Below are 20039 nucleotides of genomic sequence, written 5' to 3' on the forward strand. Positions count from 1 at the left end.
ACACCAACAAACACAAATAAACAAAATAATCAGCAGAACAAACGTTGCAACATTTTCGCTGCGGTCCATTCAGTTTTGGCATCGTTTCGCTTCGCCGCTGGCGATCAAGGCCGTTGTGAGGCAGCTCTCCTTTGGGTACTATAAATTACAAGTCTTTCAGATTTTTATGCAATTTTTGTGTTTGGCAAACGGAAACGGTCATATGCAAAAAACCCCAATTGTCGAGCGTTGGCGTCTAATGAGCTGTGACTGCGCCCAGATCTCCGCCAACTTCAGGGGATTTTATTTTTCTACCTTTATGTTGCCTTTCACAATGCTATAGCGTTTGTCTTTCCTTCGGCCAAAATCTAATTAAATGCTATCGTGCTAATAATCAGCGAGCTTACGAAAGCAGAAATAAAAATAAAAACAAAAACTTTCTAAAGCCCGTGAGAGCGACGCCTTTTCCTATAAAAAATCGCTCAGCCTGGCTAATTATGAACGTCTAATTACAAAGACGGATGCCACAAGACGCTGCCAATGCCACGGCCACTCGTCTCTCTTTGGCGTGCGAAAAGTTCAACACAAAAGCCAAAAACTGGCTGCCAAGCCAGTCGAAGTGGTCTTGAATTATGATTCCAGAAAGCCAAGTCGCGCGTGGCAAGTACACTTAAAGAACTCGGTCGTCTGTTCAAAGGAAAGAAGGAAAAGATTTAATGCTAAACAACTATAACTTTCTAGGTTTCGAACACTTTTAGTTTACATTTTCTCGCATAGAAAGATGTAACACATGCTTTTATACCTTTATTATCAAGATATTCATTGTAAAGTAACTAAGATATTTTCCATGTGTACTAGCGGCTGAAAACAGCAGCAGCTTTGGCCGGCTGGCTGACTTTTCCGCCAGTGGTTTGATTTATGTGGCAACTGTGACACGGCGAGCGTTCTCTATAATTACGGAGCCAGTTGATCCGGCGTAGACACGGCGGCGGCACCTCAGCCCCATGAAAGTCCACGAAAATATGATCGAGTGTGGATACATTGGGGCATCGACATCGGCGTCGGCATCTATGGTCTCCCTTTTTCGCTTTGCGGCTTTCCGCGGGCACTGTTTTCACCACATGCTGTCAGCGAGTTTTCCGGCCGCCCATTTTCAGGGTCTAATGTTGTCAGCAAGGTCTCTTGGCCACGAAATTCATGGCGGCTGTGAACCCAGCACCCGCAACCAACAGATTCGCACACTGTAAAAATTCTAGAAATATGAGCTTCCTGGAATGCGGCACATGGTGTTGATAGCCATTTAAAGACATCTGGCAATGCAGCTTAACAAGACACAAATAATGCGAATCGAAGGGAAACAATGGAATGGACTTCTGGCTTCCCATTTTAAATGGAAAATAAACAGCAATTCACAATAGCAAGAATAATAAAAAATTCTTGATATTGCATTAATGGCTGCAAACCTTGCAGTCCAAAGGATAATGTATCACTATTAAATTTTCTGTGCCCCCTTTCATTAACTTTGATTTCCATATTTTCATAAATAATAGTTGTACAAATGTACTGGTCATACAAACAAAAACAACTTGGAATAAGTTTATAGTGTCAAAATCTATGAAATATCTAATCTAATCTAATAATAAATGGCCTCTTCAATTCAAACGGCGTGCAGTATGTTTTCCAAGTTGGAGTACATTTCCCAACTTGTAAAGTATGAGAAAAGCAGCACTTTCAATGGAGTTCAATGAGTTTGCTCGGGCGGGCGTAACAAGTACACAAAGGCAAAGGTAAAACCACCGCCGGCAGCCACTGAATGCTGATCGCTGACCCATTTATGCAGATTTCGTTGGCGCAACAATGGCTTGTACCGGTATAACGATTACAATAACAAAGGCAGCCACCGTGCAATGCAACAAGTACAGAAACACCAACACCCTTGTTGCCCTTGTTGGATCTTTGATGTTGCTTCGGTGTTTCTTTAGAGGCTGCGATGTTGTCGCCGAGAATTTTTGGTCATTTGTCATGTTGATTTATATTTGCTCATTGGCATTAAATGCTTAACAAGATTTTCACGCGACTCTTGGACCGCTTGACCCAAAGTTGGTGGCAACCTTGAGCGGTTCAGATCGATTCACTTCCCTTCCTTTGTCTCCTTTAGCCAGCGCAGCAGACCCCATTCCGCATATGGTCCAAAGTTGACACAGCTTTTGCTTTGTTTTGGTACAAAACACTGAGAGAAATATTGCACTTTATTTAAGAGCAGGACTTAATTAAAAGATACATATTTGAAATTAATTAATTGCTCAACACTTTTGTTAAAAATTATCTAATTATCATTTGCTTGACCAAATTGTTGTTTTATTCTTAGTTAAGACTACAGCTAATTATATTCGAATCTTATGTACAATATTTATTTTTCACTGGTGTATAGCACTGTATTTTGGGGGAGATATGATCCATATTTGCACAGCGCCTGCCTGAGTCACTCGTTAAGTCGACTCAGCGCGATGTGTCAGTTTATAGGCTGGCTGGCCTGCCGTCTGGCATTTGTAATTGAAGGACCCAAATGACTTATCTGGTCGGACTCGGCTCTGGTCTCTCCGCTACCCGGTCAAAACAAACAGCACTTAAAATGTGTTTTCTTGTTTGCCCGCCATGTAACAAGTGGCTGGCAGGCGGAAGTGAACTAGCCAAGGATTCCAAAGGTAAAAGGCAAACACGCGCAGAGACGTGACTACCTGTGGATGGTGAATAGAGCCATAAATACGATCGTTTGTCATAGAACAAGGGTCCTATTCTGCGACTCCCTGGACTCCATGGACACTCCAGGTATCCGCCCATTAATCATGCAATTGTGGCTGAATCCGGCAGCAGATTTCACGGCAAGGCTCATCAATAAATAATTTGCGGCCAATAGAAATGCAGTGCGTGGGGTGGCGCTTAGATTAATGAAGGCGTCGCGATTAGAATCAATTTGAATTAATGAACATTTAAGGCGGCTTTTGGAGTTTGTTTGCATACAAACAAACGCAGCGGGTAGTTTCGGCCTGGCGAAAACAAACCAAAAAAAAAAAACGAACAATAAAAACAAAAAACTTAGGCAACGAACTCTGGGCGGCGGCGGGTAGTGTTGAGATTTTGGCCAAAATGTTGGACCGCCCGGCTGGTCGACTTGCTTATTAATTTTACATGCCTTGGCCATAATGAAAGCCGATTTTATATGGCCCGGCCGCCTGCCGTCGTTTATAATCAAGTTAAATGCGCGCTCGTCCATAAAAACTCGACTTATCAGCCAAACGGCAAGGCCAACAAATGGCGCAAATGCATTTAGGGGTGTGCGGCAAAATCGGGGGTATTCCCCCCTATCTTCTGTCTATGCCGCAAAATCTGCATATTGCACCGTTTGGAGACAGTGCGACCATTAACAGAATGATGTCGCTGAGTGAGTGCAAGAGCGAAGCGAGCATTGCCTTTTTTATGGCACTTTTCACTCGCTTCGGTTTCGGTTTGGTTTTAACTCTGTGCGGCGCATTGCATTATGGAAAATCCCATACAACTTTATTGGCCAGCTTCCCGCTGTGTGCAAATATATAACTCTGTTTATCGCATTTCATACGGCATTATTTATGCCAAAGTGAAAAGTACCCGTACAGCGGGAAAATATAACAGGAAAACAACTGCTTTGTAAGTATTTAAATTCAAAAGTTTGCTATAAAATTATATTTTTATGAATGTTATTAACAATGTTGAAAAATATATACAATTTTATTTTATATTCTAGTTAGAGAAAGTGCTGGACTAGGTGCATTTTTTGCAGTGCACTGTCTAAGACAAATTTCTCCCGATGCCATTGGCATTGAAAACTATTCAAAATATTTCCGAAAATATCTGCGTGGCATCTTTTTGTTTCTCAATATTTTCGCTTTTGATGTGTTTACCTTTCGTTGGAAATCAAGGGGGCCAGACGCTATCGATCAAGCATGCAGCACATCACACGGCATGGAGTTTCTGAATTGGGATCTGGAGTTCATGAAGGGACTGGGATTCATTCGGAGATTGGGGAGCTCCTCACACGCTCGCTTAGATTTCAACACAATGGGCAGTTTCGATTTCAAAGCCGGCAAGAGAACCCGAGCACGTAGATCGGGTCGGGAATGGTTATGGGTAAATGGGTATATCTCTCCGCGACGTTGATGCGCACCTTCGATAAGGATGAGACCGACCGGCGAACACACCTCAAAACGTTATGAAATGCGGAGGGGATGAGAAGAGAAAAAGCAAGAGGAAAGCCAATAGAATGGGAAAATAAGGAGATGGCACAAAAACAGGAAAGAGTTGACACGGCTAATCCTGACGAATTGTTGTTAGCTGTCTTGGTTCATTCAACAATTTGGTCGGGACAAGAGTTCGTTCTCCTCCATAAGAATGATTTATAATTTCAGGTGGTTTATTCTTGGACTTTAAAAGCGTCTTAGGTTTTAATATTTATTAACTTAGCACCACCAATTAGCCGCAACTAATTAACTGCCAGTTAGAGGTGTTTACATGAATATTTTCCTTTTATCTTATACTCCTACAAATTATTAATGGTATTTCAAAGGCTCATTAAACCATTAACTTTATGGTGTTCAAGCTGTAGTCATTAAGGCAATATATCTGTATTTCTAACTAAATTACAGACAGAAGCATTTTAAATTAAAAGTTTAGCTATCAAATTAACCATTTACAAAAATTGTAGAATTTTGCTAACCGGTTATTGAGTGATTTATTGCACTTGAAACGTAAGTTGCTTCAAATCATGATTATTTTGTTGAATGATTTGTTCTTCTGACCAGGAAAATTAGTTTTGTTTTTTACAAAAGTAAACTGATTAAATAGTCCGCAGCTCACTTGTGAGTTTTTCATTATCATTATATACAGTTTGTCTCGCTTTCGTTTTGGTTCACACAAGTTTATGGGTGGAAAAGTGTTAAGCCAATGCAGGCGCTAATCAAATTGAGACAACGAAAGTGTTAAGTCGACTTCCAGGAATCGGGCTATTAAATGCGCGTTGGGCCATAAATCTGCAGATAAGACAATGCACCACTGATAAGAACTAAAGGAGATGCCAGTCGATAAACCATGAAAGAGGCTGGGCACAAAGATGAGGCCCGGGTCATAAAATCAGAAACCCAAACACACTAAATAAGCCATTGAAGAGACTAACATGGGGTTTTATCACCGCTTGTTAGTGTACATTTACAAACACATTCGAATGGGTGTATTAGAGTTACAAATACATTCATATGCTTGGAGTTTTTCCAACTGTTTTTACTTTCAATAAACAATTCTAGGGGATTTCCTCTCGAACTGCAACATGCTTGAGGTCGTTTGAGATCGCTCCGATCGGCTCGAATTGAGCTGTTGGCGCAGTTTGAGCGCAACATGTTGCTCTCTTCATAATTCTTGCTGTTAGCTCGCTCTGTTAACCGGTAATCGCGGTTCTCGCGCATGTTAACTCCATGTGAACAGCAAGCGAACGTTTTGAGTTCCCATAGAAATAGCGTCTGTTAACCGCTAAAACGCTGTATCTTAACATTTCCATTGAAAACAGAGCGGGTAAGCAGGGTGATCCAACCACGAGTTTGTTGGATACAACAGTTGGGTTTCCACCTCGACCGGGTAAAGTCGGGCAATTTTAAAGCGCTCCTCTGTTATTCAAATTTTTTAAAGCATACTGAGTCCAAAAAACCGTTGTTTACTGGCAGCTCTCAGGTTTTTACGAAAAAGGTGAACATTGAATTTAGGGAGCGAAAAAACGTGCGCGCCAAAAGATGTAAATATATTGCAAAATATTGCATCAAGTGTTAATAATCATTTTCAGAAACATAAGCTAAAAAACTGTGTGTGCGTGACATCGTGTGTTTTGGATACGTTTTATGAATGAGCGCGGGTGTGAACGAATTTTTCGGAGTCAACAACAAATAACGAACGCGATGAACAGAGGCACACTCACACAACCGCGATTAAAAAGGCACTCTCCATTTAACAATAAAGAAATCTCTTGTTTTTTGAAAAGCAAATAGAAAATACGAAAATGTAGCGCGGAAATTGCAGTGCCAAAGAAAACAAACGCATCGTTTGTTGGGCTTGAATTTCGCACGGTTTTAACACTTCCCATAATAAAAAATAAACATTCCCTTGCCCCCTCTTTCGAAACCAGAGAAGTTAAAATAAAAACTATGTGCAGAAAAATATATTAAGTTAAATAGTGCATAAAAATCGGTTTTCTTTGCGGTTCGGTTCCGTTTTTGTTTATTTGTAGTGTGCGTGTGTTTCTGTTTCCCCCTTTCTATCTCTATCCCTGTCTCTTTCTCTGCCCCACCGCCCGTCTCTTTCTCTCTTTCGAGAAGAGAGAACGCGTGCTTTTGTTTTCGATTACGTTTACTACATTTTTTGTACGCCCCATAGAAAAAACATGACGAAATGTTGTTGTTGAAAACGAGAAATAAATACAAGTGATTCAAAAATATAAAATAAATAAACGAAACAACGAAAATAAAAGAGAAATTACACATCTGATCTATACGAAAAGAAAAGTTCTGTGAAGCAATATACGAAAGCGAAATTCTATTTGGTGTTTTTGGAATCTCCGATGGTGTTGTGAAATCAAAGATATAAAGAAAACCCAAAGCTACAGATACTCTCTTCTCCGCGAGCGGCAGCTGCAAACGCATCTAAAAAGGTAAATAGAGCTTCGGGATGTCGCTTATCTTCGGGTTAGGGTAAACAATCCAGCTTATCTGCAGGTCCATAAAGATCTGCAGATCTCGAGAAATCCAGACATCGCTTGTTTATGGGTGGCTTCGGGGCTTCCTAGAACGAAACGTCAGAGTTTTAGATACATCTTGTGATTGTCGCCGGGTTTGCCACTTACTTTCACTCCCCGAAATTTACCTGAGTTTCTCGGTTTTCTAGTCTTTGACTTTGTGGTACAACTTTATCTTGTCAGCTGCGAGCTGAAAATGATAGTGATAACCTAAATAGTATATGTTTACAGTTAGTTAGTCGCTGGCATTATCTGCGCGACGCGTTCGAGTTATCTGCGATCGTTTTTATTGGCTTTGTACAAGTTCTGATCGGCTTTCTTTACCATTTCCGCTGCTGTTTGAAATGTCAGCGCTTTATTTCGATTCATAAATCTTAATCGCTGTGTAGTTTGTTTACACTCTTGTCGAGTGCTGGTTTTCCCGTCCAGCGTTTGCTTTTAATTCATGGGAATAATTACCGAAAAGTGCACAAACAATCCGAATCCGATTTGCATAATTAGTGAGAACTCAGCCAAATGGCAGGCGGAGGGAGCATTTCCGGTTCTAAAATGCGTCATCGGAGTATGTCGATCGTTTTAACCCCCGAGAAACTGAAACTCACGACCCGTTTTGTCTACCATAACAGCAACTCTTGATACGGCCCGCCCTTTATTATTTTACAGCATAGCCACCTTATATATAGAAACTCGTTTTTCGTTGTTTCTGCCTTTGTTGTTTATACTCCACATACGTACCGATAAGTATGTAAATAAGTTCACAACGAAACACTTGTGCTGGGTGCTTGATAATATAGCAAATTTCAGGTAAATAAAACTGAAACAATATTTCGACTGGCCTGGCGTTCTTCATCTTCTAATTGGGAAAGACCCACAGAAATTGATAATTCAATGTTTATAAGTTATATGCAGTTAGGTTTTTAATATTATTGCATTCATTTATTTAGATATAAATGAAAACATAAACAAAATAAACAAGACATTCCCCTCCTAAAACAACCTCTTTAAAAAATAGCTTCTGATTTTTAATTAAACAAAACCATGTTACACCCAATCCAGCAGCTTAGAAGCAAATCTCTGCCCAGATTTTCCCTGATTTAGTAAAATCGCTTTCCCCTTGTTCGGCAGCTCGCAAACATTTATCAGGCGGGGCAGGTTCATCAATTTCGTGTGTGATAAATGTCGTACAAGAATTTACACAAATATGTATGCATGTCTCTGCTCCAGCTGCCGGGTACAAGCTGAGTCGACAAAATGATTTGTTTGGGCGCCCCATGTTTTGTCTTATTGTCGCCAACGACTCACCAGAGCATCTTCATGATCACCGATCGCTGAGCGCCACCCTGAACTTACGGCCAGAATCTGGAATCTCGATGCAGATCTCATCTACGGACTGGAGCCCCGAAACAGCCACTAATTCCAAAAAATGTAAGGCATTTTTTATTTTTAACTGAGGTCATCAGCGTAGACATCGTCTATTACAAAAACGCCCGCCTCTCTCTAGAATTTTTCATCTCATCGTGCTGGGAGCTGCCTCCGGTTCTCCGGTTCCCCAGTTCTCAGTGCTCCATTCTCTGTTCTCAGTTTTCCGATCTCTACACAGAAACACAATATGATCGGTTTCAAATCTGATACTATGATTGCATTTAAGCATATGGATGAAAATTTTGAAATTAAGCTATCTGCTCTTCTTAGTAAAATGATCTTAATTACATAAGAACATTTTGAAGTTGAATAATATATTACTGAGCATTTATTTTTGGTATTATTATTATTTTTTCTGTGTACGGTTTTGAGTTCTATAGTGTTGTTCTTATTTCAAAGTTAATGTGCTCGGTGCTGTTTTTTGTTCAGCTGTTGAACTCGAACTCTCACCAAATTATGCCACACACACAAACACCCAAAACTGATAGTGCGAGAAAGAGAGGGGTAGCATGGCGGGGGAAAGAGAAGCCGAGCAGTTTTAGTTGGGTTTACAAAGATCCAAGACCAAAGACCCAAGACCCAATGCCAGCGGGGCCAGCAAACATTATTTGAAATATTTATGCTTGACTTTTGCGCCTCAATGACTTTTGAATTGCCTTGCCTTTGGCTGCCAGTTTCCACACACACACGGCACACACTCACACGACCGCACTACCACACGTGTGTGTAAATGTATCTGGATTTTATGTCGGTTCTTAAAGATACGCGCCGATCTTTGTGTATATTTTTACATGCCGGCGCGCACATATGTTGCATCAATGGTTGTTTGGGATCTAAGATTCCTAACCCCACCAGAGAAAACTACCCAAACATTAAAGACACATTAACCTGCTTTTAATTTGTCAATATTAGCTGGTCAAAGTCGTTGGGACGCGCAGAAGAAAGGCCTTTCTCGGGTTCTCAGGCCACACTTTTCATTTCTTTCGGCCATCGTTGGAAAGTGAGGCAACAACTCAGGCCAGCTGAGAAGAAAAAAGGCAAGAAGGCAATAACTCTGCACGACAGACCCAGCATGTCTGGATGTCTGAAATGTTGACCTTTTCACAGCTGGAACCATCTCTCACATCATATCGTTTGTGGGGTTCTTTTCGGTCTGTTCGTACAGCATTTTGGCCCATTGCTCGGTCGCTTGTCAATTTCTGTCAGTTGCTTGTCAAAAAATTTGTTTGGCTGTAAAAAATGCAGTGAAAACGTTTACAGACCACAGATCACCACCAAAAATAGGAAAACAATCTGAAAACCGAACACGATTTTCTTGTAAGCCATCCAGAAAATGATTGACGAACCGCACTGACGAGCTGACTAACTTACTACTCCGTACAATGTGAATACTTATAGTGCACACTGTGAATTCTCCCAGTCTCTGGCTGCATAATTAACCTTTTGGCCAGACTTTTGAGGAATGTTTGTACATATGTGCTGTCGTACTACACCCGGTCTGTTTGCGTTTGTTTACAGCGTAATTTGTTGATAAATAAATGTGAAAATGCAAACAAATCGGGTGAACAACAACCACCGGGCTACGCAATCGACGTCCGCTGACTAATGGAGCCCCAACTTATCTAGCCCACTCCCTATTTTTTTTGCCCCCTCTATAAGGTATAATATATAATGGAAGGGCTCTGTTCTGTTGGACACGTATGTAGGAACACAAAATATTGGGTTGATTTCTTTTCGGGTATTCCCTTTATTGCCATAACTTGACATTTTGCCAATTTGTCTCGAACTGACACGTCTGCTTCGTAGGTTAGGTGGCTATTTTTTTGTCACCTTAGAAACTCAGGTGGAAATATGCGAAGGGCGTCGCGTTATGGCGCCATTAAAAATGAGCTAAATTAGCATTTTAACGAACTCGGTTATTAATTCCTGCTTTTGGCGTAGATCACCAATTAATTCACGCTCGTTGGCACGGCAGGTGATCTTTTTCCTCACTATCTCTCTAGTTTGATGATCTAATCCGCAGCATTCAATTGCCGTAATTAGGCTCAATTAATTTGGCATAAAAGCGGAAATGGAAAAGTGCTGGTTCGAGCGGATGCAAAAAAAAAACATAAGAAAACGGCAAAGAAAACCACCCAAAATGTAGAAAAAAGCGTTGGAAAAAACTGTCTTAATGATAGACATTCACTTTTTATGGACGCGCGAGGTGTGTGTCTTAATGGAGTGAAATTTCTGGTAATTGAGCGCGACGAGCTTTTGACTCTTGGGTGCGCATTTGATGAATTTTTGATTTTTTGAGCCAGTCCACATATTTTTGCAGCAATTTGCCTGGCTCTTGTTTTTGGCACGGCCGAGTGACTCGGCTTCTAGTTTGGCTCGGCCCCAGCCTTCTTCTGTGGATTTTGCCTTTGCTTTTGCTGTAGCTGCTGCTGTTGTGCTGCATTTGTTATGCAAATCAAGTGCCGCCATATGTATGAAGCCGATATACATATAGACTAAGAAACTGAAACGCTGCTTTAGCCATTCGGTAGTGCACTGAGAAAAAATAGTGGGCACATACCAAGTGGTTTACTGTTTACTTTTGACTATTATCATTTAACTATTTTCCACCATTTGAAATGGAACATAGTGCCACATTGTTGTGTGCATCTTCGTTAGACCTCAAAGAATTCGAATACATTTTTGCCTGTGCACCGAAGCTATAGTTGGAGCCGGAGATGGAGTTGGCCGGACCAGGCCAAGTCGGTTTGAAATAAACTGAACTGGTTGTGTAGGCAGCCCACGTACAAGGTCTTCAAATATGGCTCTTTATTTAGCCGTTGTGGCTGCTCTTTTCTAAGCGTTTTCTTCTATTTCTTGTGTGTTGGATTTTAGACGCTATAATAGCATTAATTTACCATACAATTTCATATTTATGGCCATTGTACGCTGAAGTGCAATTCGCTTTTAAACTTAGCTTTGCTTTTCTTTGTTTTGCTCTTGGTTTTGATATTGCCTTTTTGCACTTCGTATTGTATGTTTTTTCAATTTGTGCATTTTGCAGTTCCTGTGTGAGTGTCGTGCTTTTGCGTGTGGGCGGTTTGTTTAATTTTGCGCCCCATTTTGGTTTTTAATTAAGTTTGTTGTTTATTTCAGTTACATGCTGGCCGCCCTCTCGATTGCGCGCCTCCCAATAATTGATTAATTCCAGTTAGTTTTTATTGCGAAACCTTTTTTATTTGCGAACGCTCAACGATTAGAATTTGTGTGAATCATGGCTACGTGATAAACTGGCAATGGTTGCGGGTAAATAAATCGTATATATAGAAAGAATATGTCCTAGGCTGGCTATAAATGCATATAAACACATACTCAATACTGCTTATTCTGTCATTAGATGGCGCCAGAATAAAAAATAATTTTTCATGACCTAAGTGCGGCAGTGGGATGATCTCATTGATGATAGTAGCACTTAGTTGGCTGAACTTTCAATGGGGCGCGCCATGTGCCGGGGTTATCAATCGTTCATTATTCGCAAATTCATTTAGAGGTGATCATTCTAGCTATTCAGAGTCTTTACATTACAATTTGGCATTTTCTAACTTTTATTTAACATTCCCCCAAGATGATTGCATATCTGAAAGTGATCTCGCACAGCTCCATTATTCACTACTAATTTTATTCTTTATTTTCTTGCAGGTTGGTGACTTTCCCATATCATAATCGTAAGTCTCGAGCCAAGTTTCTGCCTAGTTATCTGGCCCCCAACTGAATTAAAAGTTTTGGCAGACGTGCATTTTCGCTGAGAGTGCTATCGAGTGGTGGAGCCAATAAGCAGCCCCACATGCGATCGCCAGACTGACTCACAGACACATATACCCCGTCGGTTCGTTCATCAGACGTCTGCCGAATGCAACAAGAAAGTCGGTCCAACTCAAAATTGTATATATTTTTGACAAGCTGACAGCGCTAAAGACGCTCGCTTCTCCAATGACGTAATTGCCGGGTAAAAGCTGTAAAAAAGTTAAATAAAATTGCGGGGTATCGAGAGCAGAGCGATTTCGAGCTGAGCGTGTGCAAAATTTGCTTTGTGAACTTCATCACCGAACTGTGCGAATTAGTCATACGATCGAACCTGAACGTATATACCTTGGCTTCGACTTGAGAATTTCCTGCTGTTGTTGACGATGTTTTGCACGTTTTATATTGCGGTTGCAGCATTTCCTTCCACAGACGGCTGAAAAGTCCATTAGTCGTGTGGAGACCATTTTAGCGACCAGTCAATAAAGCGAGTGTTTTCTGTTTATATTACTGGTACTGTGGGGTATAAAGTGTGTATGACTACTGCTTAAAAAATACCTCAATTTTGAAACAAAGTCATTGGGAGATTTGAATATTTTATAGAAATGTAACAGCTTGTGATTAATTTAACATTTCACTGATTAATCTGATTAATCGGTACTTCAAAGTCGAATGGCACCAGTTTCTAGTTCTGACTGCATGAATGAATAATGAGTGCATCGCTTTCGGGGGGCGTCAGTATTGGCCATTTGTGCCGTCTGTGCTGCGTCTTGGCTTAACCAAATATGAAAAAAAGTGAAAACTTCCAGTGCATGGGCACTCGCAACTTAGTCATCGTCGCTTCGAAGGGGAAATGCAGCCTAAAGAAGAGTTGACTGCACTTTGTCAGCAAGACAACTGCACTGAACTCGAACTGCACTGATACTGATAAGCCCTCTGTTTAGTTTGCAACAGCAGGAGCAGAAGCAGCGGAGGCACCCTGCGCGTCCAAAGACTGACAAACAGACGGTGGGACAGCCGTTGGAGATAAGGAAAAGAGTTGCGATCATCGAGGAAAACACATTTTCAATTTGATTTATGGCATGTAAATTTATGGAAATTTACTGGGGACTGGGTACGCTGCGTATGATTCTCGGTAAACCCAGCCCGATAATGTGTGGAAATCCAGCGGATAGTTTTCCACCGTTGCTGCCTGGCTGTGTGCGGCACATTCCAATTATATTATATCATGTGCTCCCAGCATTATCGCATATGGTATGGTGTATATGGTGCTGACTCGCGATTCTAGTCGATATGTAAAGTCCAAAACAAGTTGTCGAACAAGTTTTGAAACGCCTTTTGCCGCCGCTGCACAGAGAGAAATCAGTATCAGTTGGAGATCTGCCTCCCACTAAATAGGAAAAAAGAATAAAAGGAAACTGCTCACTGGCAGGCTACTTCATACAATACAACATGTCGTATACTTGTTGTAAAAGAATCTAACCCACATGCTCACATTGTAATTAGAAAGAATCATAGACTCGTCGCCCTGTGCAATTGCTCATTACGTTCATTTAGTGATCTTACTTCAAACACACAGAACTGACCATTACAATGTATGGGAGACAAGTCTTAATTACCCAACATTTATTTGTATTTTCATTAAAAGCGAGCATATGTGTATAGATATATATGTATATATAGTACACAAATGTGCCCGCGGCGCTATGAACTCGCCGTCGTCTTGTTAATAATTATTGAAATTTTTGGTTGGTTTTTTGCTGCCTCTGTGTAGTTGCTTTTAACGCGTTCAACTGGCTTTGAATTGATTTCGGCAATTAAAGGCCCCCAAATGAAATTGAAAACGTTGAAAGGCATTCGGCTGCGCGCAAAAAAAACGTTTTAAAGTTATTATAAATATTATTGCTGGACACTCGAGATCGATGATTGATGGTCGTTCGATGGCCGATCGGAATATTGCCTTTAAATATTTTTTTTCACACGTGCGTAGCTCTCTCTTTGTCTCTCTTTGCTTCCCTTATCAGAGGCACTCATTAGCTGCTGATAAAAAAACCGCATTTGTTGTTGGACCTTCTGCCTGATAATCTTTTTTTTTTTTAAAAATCACTCAGATAGCGCCGGGTTAGTTCCATTTGATTTTGTTTCTCATTTTCTCAGTTTTCTTTAGCATTTTTTAATTTTTTGTTTTTGTTGTTGAAATTTTTATCTCGTCCGATAAAAGCTGGCGTTATGTATTTGTGACTTAATTAGTTTGCCGGATATATAGGAGAGTAGGTGGGCAGCTAAAGCTAAAGTCCCCTACAGACCGGATCTCGATTGGCCATCGTATCCAAAAGTATCGAACAACACCAACAAGAACGACCACCGATTTTCGATTTTCAGAGAAGAAAAAATTAATTAGAGACGCCGCCGTGCCGCTGATAAGCAAATACAAATAAATAAATAAACACGGCAACGCAAACAAATAGAGAAACATATGGCGGATATCCAGATCCAAACACCGACTTGGCTGCCTTAATTTAGTCGTTATAACTATGTGGGGTAGAAAGTTCTTCTTGATTAGTGGGTCAGCTGAAAGGAAAGATATCTAATTATACACAAATGTGACAAGACATTGCATTAGTCACTGAACATAGAAAAAAACCGATTAGGTTATTAGGGAAATCATCATAAAAAAATGCATTCTTTTTTAAAGATGCTAAGGTTTCCGCGTTGAATAAATTTATATTTTTTCAAATATAAATATAATTTAAATATATAATTTAATTGTTCCCTGTGTACCATCCGAAATTCGCTCTTAAAAATGATCCCATAACCTGACCACCGGTTGACTTGTGCGTCAGCCTTGAACAATTGCCAAAATTTGCCAGCGAATTAGTGGATGTTTTTCTTTCATTTTCGTTGACGCCACGAGAGATTTATAATTCCGTCTATAGGACGGGAAAGACAAAAATTAGCGGCATATATACATATATGTAGATTGCTTTGGCATCGCTGATCTCGGCCAATAAAAATCAAAAATCCGCACCAATCAACATTTCTCCATCGGTCTGCTTTGAGTTGATTTAATTTTCACGTTTTTCATGCGGCCACTGTTATTTTATTTTCATCGGATCGTAAAAAGTTTAAATTGCGTTTGAGTCGCAAAGGCTACAAATGTCGTCGTTTATAAATACTTCAATAAATTGGCTAAGGTCGAAGCGGGCATAAATCTGTGGGCCAACATAAGCGGGCATAAATATCGAAGGAGACATGCTCTTGATTTTAACGACTTTCCAAAGTTTTATGAATGAATTTCGGGTTTTCGAGCCCGGGCGGGATTAAGTGTATCCAGAGTCAGAGATTGAAAGGTATGAAAGGAATGCTTTATATACCCGCAAATGATGTCACATCCTCTGTTGTTATTGTGGCTTACAATGGAAGTGGCCGGGGGCCATAAATTATCTAGTTATGATTTACAGCCCCGCCAAGTAAATGCAAATATGCTCGCATATTTGCATGCCGACAAGTCAATCACTTGACTTGACGCTGATAAATTTAATTGCCAGTGGCCGAATGAGTTTAAAAAAGTGCCCCGCTACTCATTATAGAATTTATAATTAAATGCATTTATTTACAACTACGCGAAGGCACTGACCACCGACCAGCGACCATCGACCACTGGATGGCGTTGATGATAATGAAGAGCGTCCGCCGCATGTAATGTAATTATTTTCCTTATTTTTACAAAATGCCCGCGACACGCTCTGTTTGAAATGAACAACGAAAACAAGTGATTAGATGATGCCGGCCAATTTTCCAGTACGGTTTGTTTTCATCCGTTCTGCGGACTATGGCCACAAATGTAGATAGATACTCGGTGTATCTGAGTATCCGCAAGTCCGCTGTGCGGACAGTCGAACAAACGCGTTTGCTGATAGACGAGCCACTGGCCGCCTGACTGACCATTACAAATGTTCACTTAGTCGGGCCACAGATATGGATATATGGATATGGCCATAGGATACCACTAAAACCGCAGTGAAAGAGTTAGAAATGGAGAGGGGGTTCGAGGGGTGGGACTTTTGCATCGTCTGCCGATTGCAGTTTCGCTGTTTTTATTTTCACATTTACTTTTTTTTTTCTTTCTTACTTTTGTCGTTGTTGATTATTTCTACAAAAGCCACTAATGGATTTTGATATGCACAACACAGCAGCACCGGCACACACTCTCGCACACACGCATATTTCTATTAAGATGATGCGACTGGCCACTCCAAGCCATTCTCCAATCTTACACAGTGGAAAATAGAAGTAAATGCATCCAAAAAGCATTGTAAAATGTACACTTTAAAGTCTTAAGAATAAGATAATATAATATAATAAAGATCAAGCTATATGATATTCTAAATTGATATACTAAATATCTTCAAATTATATCTTTATATTGGCAAATCTCGATCACTTTCCTGAGTAATCAGTCATTTTTCTCAGTGAATCCACTCCACTCCTCCGTGAGTTGTGGCTACTTTATTTGCCCGACTGGCGGCAACGTCCAGCGGCATGCCAGATAAAGTTCTTGCGCTTTTCGGTAAAAGTGCAATCGTTAGAATGTGAGTGGTGCGGACTGGTGGTGCCGGCAGGGGATTTACGGGGTCGGGAATCGTGGATCGGGGATCGGGGATGGTCACCGATCGGCGGCGACGACCCGCTTAATTATCAAAGACATTTTTCTCAATGGGCTTGGCCGGAGCGCTGATAATGGCCACTATATGGCCAGGAGTGGCCCGAAGCCTCGATGTTTTCATTTTTAAAGGCGGGGTCAAGCGACCGAATTGGCTTTAGATCGCCTGTCACTCGGGTGATCTAATGTGCGGTCCAGGAAGTGCGGACAGTCGCAGATGTTTGCCAAAAACACGACAGCCTCCAGACAAACAAACAACTTAGGGCTCAGAGGCATTAGACTGACGATGGCTGAAATAAACAAGAAGGGAGCGAGTGCAGCCAACACTAAACTAATGGCAATGGCAGCCACGCCGGCGTAGCACGGTTCAATGAATTACTTCATTAGTGCAGGCGTGTTCCGTGTGGCATGCGTTGTATCTCACAGATACTCACAGACAGTCAGCTTGGGCCGCTCAGCATTTGCCAACGTCTGCCAGTCAGCCCAGCGGGCACTGTAAAAAATGTTCTAGATGTACGAATATATAGGTTAAAATTTGAATAGTTCTTATCTTTTGCCAAGGCATTTTTGTTTCAATATCTTAAGTTTATCTTCTTAATGTTCCTATCCATATCCATAGTTGGTATGAAAGTAAACCGAAATTTATCATAGATTATATCCATCTATGATAATATAAAATAATCTTCACATCAAACACCCTTGTTTCGCTCAGTGTGTTCGTTCTGGGCCTTGGCAACATGGAGTGCCACTACTCACTGCTCACAACTCACATGTGCCCATGTTGGCCTCGGATCGCGTCAACTGTGCGTGGAAATTAGCTGCTGCCGCTGCTGATGATGTGGCTCCTCGACTTTGGGCGTCTGGAGTAGGACTCCTGGAGGAGGACTCCTTGGGCCTCTAGCCCGCTGCCTTAATTGCGGAAGTTATGAGCATGGAATTTTAATTATTTCACTCGAGAAGTTAGCTCCACCTACTGCAGTTCTCTGTTCTTTTGGTTTACAGTTAGCCCTAGGAGGTTTTCATTTTGTTTTTTCGTGGTATCTTGGCAAACATCCGCCAAACCTTTTCACTGTTTGCATTCTCCAGCTGCCGACGAGAAAGTGTCAAGACGAATGATTGCACTTCTCTGCCATACGCAATGGAGAATGCCGTCGCCGTGTTTGTTGTGTTCCCAATTTTCCCCATATTTAGTTCTAGACGTGACACTTTCGACTGCGCTTTCCACACACAGAAAGAGCTTTCCTCGAGATCCATCGTCCGAGTTGTTTGGCCTGTTCTGGTTCCTTTGTGTGTTCGCGCCGTTTGCTTATTTGTGGGACAGATAGACTGGTACAGATACAGATGCGTTGGAGTGGAGTCGCCTGGCATCTGAGTTACTTAAGAGGGGCTCAGCTCAATGGAGCTCAGTGCGCTCGTCAATTCGTCATTCGTTCAGTCAACTTCCTGGCTTGTTTTCAAATGCCACGGCCTGTCCAGCCAATGCAGCGGGCAATCAAAGCGTAAAAAGCAGAAAGTCCAAGACGACTTGGCCAAGAGCAGCTGATGTGCTGATGTTGCAGCAGCCTTTCTGAGGTGGATGGAGACGTCGTTTAAGATTAAGACGACTTCTTTTTACAGCTGTGTGTGAGTTGTAGTTGCTGCGGTGAGTGCGTGTTGCTGCCGCTGCTGTTGTTGCTGTTTGTTGTTTCTGCTGCTGCTGATGCTGCGAGGTGAGTGATGATGATGAATGTGTTACAACGAAGGTTAACGACTTTCAGCTTTATAAACACAGACTTACAGACTCGCACACCCTCGCACACAGCTGATAAAGCTGGCTGCTCTCTTCTATTGTGGCCAGAAATGCGGAATGCGAAGAACCCGTCTTGGATCGTGTGTGTGCCAGCTAATTAAGCCGCCAACAAGCTAATTATAAGTCGCGTCTGGCACTCTAATTGCAATTTAAATAAATGTGGCAGGCGGTCGGGCCAATTTGGCCAACCAGTTTGGCATTTGGCCAAAAAGGAGCGTTTTAAATTTCAATTTGTACAAGTCAGCGCGTTGTCAATGCACCAAGAACTCTCTCTGTCGCTCCGTTTCTCTTCTCTCTCTCTCTCTCTCTTAACAACTAAATTACACTTGTCCCCGTGTTAACAATCTACAAGACTCACACACATTCCGGCCAAACCAGCAGCAAAAATCCACCACAGTTAGTCACTTTGGCCCAGTCGGTCTGTCTGAGAGAGTCAAGATTGCAATGGGGTTAGCAGCGCAATCTGCTCAAATATAGATAGCTAGTTAGATGCCTGGCAAACAGACCCACAAACAAACAGACGGACAAACAAACGGACAAACAACTATTCCGCCAGAAACACAGCAACATGTGTAGCCATGTAGCAACATTGCAACAGCAACAGCAATAGCAACTGCAGCAGCAACAACAACCGGCTTTTGGGTATTCTAATTGCGCACAAGCTTAGCAGCTTTTAGTTACTTTGTAGACTTTTAGTTGCCAGCGATTTTAGCATAGATACATTCTCTAGCTCGCAGATACACAGATACACGGCCAGCTGGCCCACAGACTGTTAATTTATGCAACGGTCTATGGTCCGGATAGATACAATAAATTGCTTGACAAGTGTGGCCGAATAAGTGTTCTATTGGTTTCAGCAACACCTTGTCTTCAAAAGGCCAAACTGACTAACTGTTCTGTCAAAATGTTTCAGCCTGCCCACGTTGGTCGTTGGATCGTAGGATCGTTGGATCGTTGGTTAGCCAAAGACAGCGATCAGTGCACAGAGAAAACCCGAGATACGTTTTAGAAACAGATAACTATAATTAGTAATGTATTCAAGGTTCCAAATAATGTGCTGTACCCAATTTAAGCTTCATTCTTAAAATTCATATTTTTATTGACATATTCAAGCACTTCTAATTCGTTGCCAAGGTAGAAATAAACAACATAGCAAATATTTCTTCATGTACATGCATTGCATGTGGCATGAAATTCAGTTGAAATAATGACACACCCGTTCCGATTTGAAATCCCTGTGTGTGTGCCATATAGATACAGATACAGTCGGAGCCACAGATACACATCTCTCCAGCCCATAGATTTTTTCACTCGAAAATGAAATGAAAATTACTGAACTGTAACCATATGTGGCTTCATGCTGCTTTGTGTTAAGTACTCTATGTCAGAGTAGGGTTCGCTTGGCTATGCCAAGAACATTGGCGGCCCCATTAAAATTCATTTAATTATGCTCATAAAAAATAAACCACAGACGAGCAATTAATTTGGCAAATAAGTGAGGCCAATTGTTTGCGCATTAAAATTAATGTGCGGCCAATTCGGGTTGCTCTTGGGTTATCTACCGATTTTTTTTAAAAGGGTCTTTGCCATTTTTATGG

The 20039-nt window shown here is 41.3% G+C and overlaps 1 protein-coding gene across 3 annotated transcripts in view; it reads left to right on the forward strand.

Annotated features, from left to right (window-relative positions):
- The first annotated feature begins 5633 nt into the window (after positions 1 to 5633).
- The window catches only part of LOC6606400, an 88968-nt gene continuing 74562 nt past the window's right edge, over positions 5634 to 20039 (forward strand). For 2 of the 3 annotated variants that reach the window (XM_032723246.1, XM_032723248.1), the window contains exon 1: positions 5634 to 6703. The gene's annotated coding sequence lies outside the window, so the exon portion shown is untranslated. The remainder of the gene's footprint in view (positions 6704 to 20039) is intronic. The other variant, XM_032723247.1, reaches the window with a different exon arrangement.

Source organism: Drosophila sechellia, chromosome 3R, assembly GCF_004382195.2.
Source record: "Drosophila sechellia strain sech25 chromosome 3R, ASM438219v1, whole genome shotgun sequence".
NCBI lineage: Eukaryota > Metazoa > Arthropoda > Insecta > Diptera > Drosophilidae > Drosophila > Drosophila sechellia.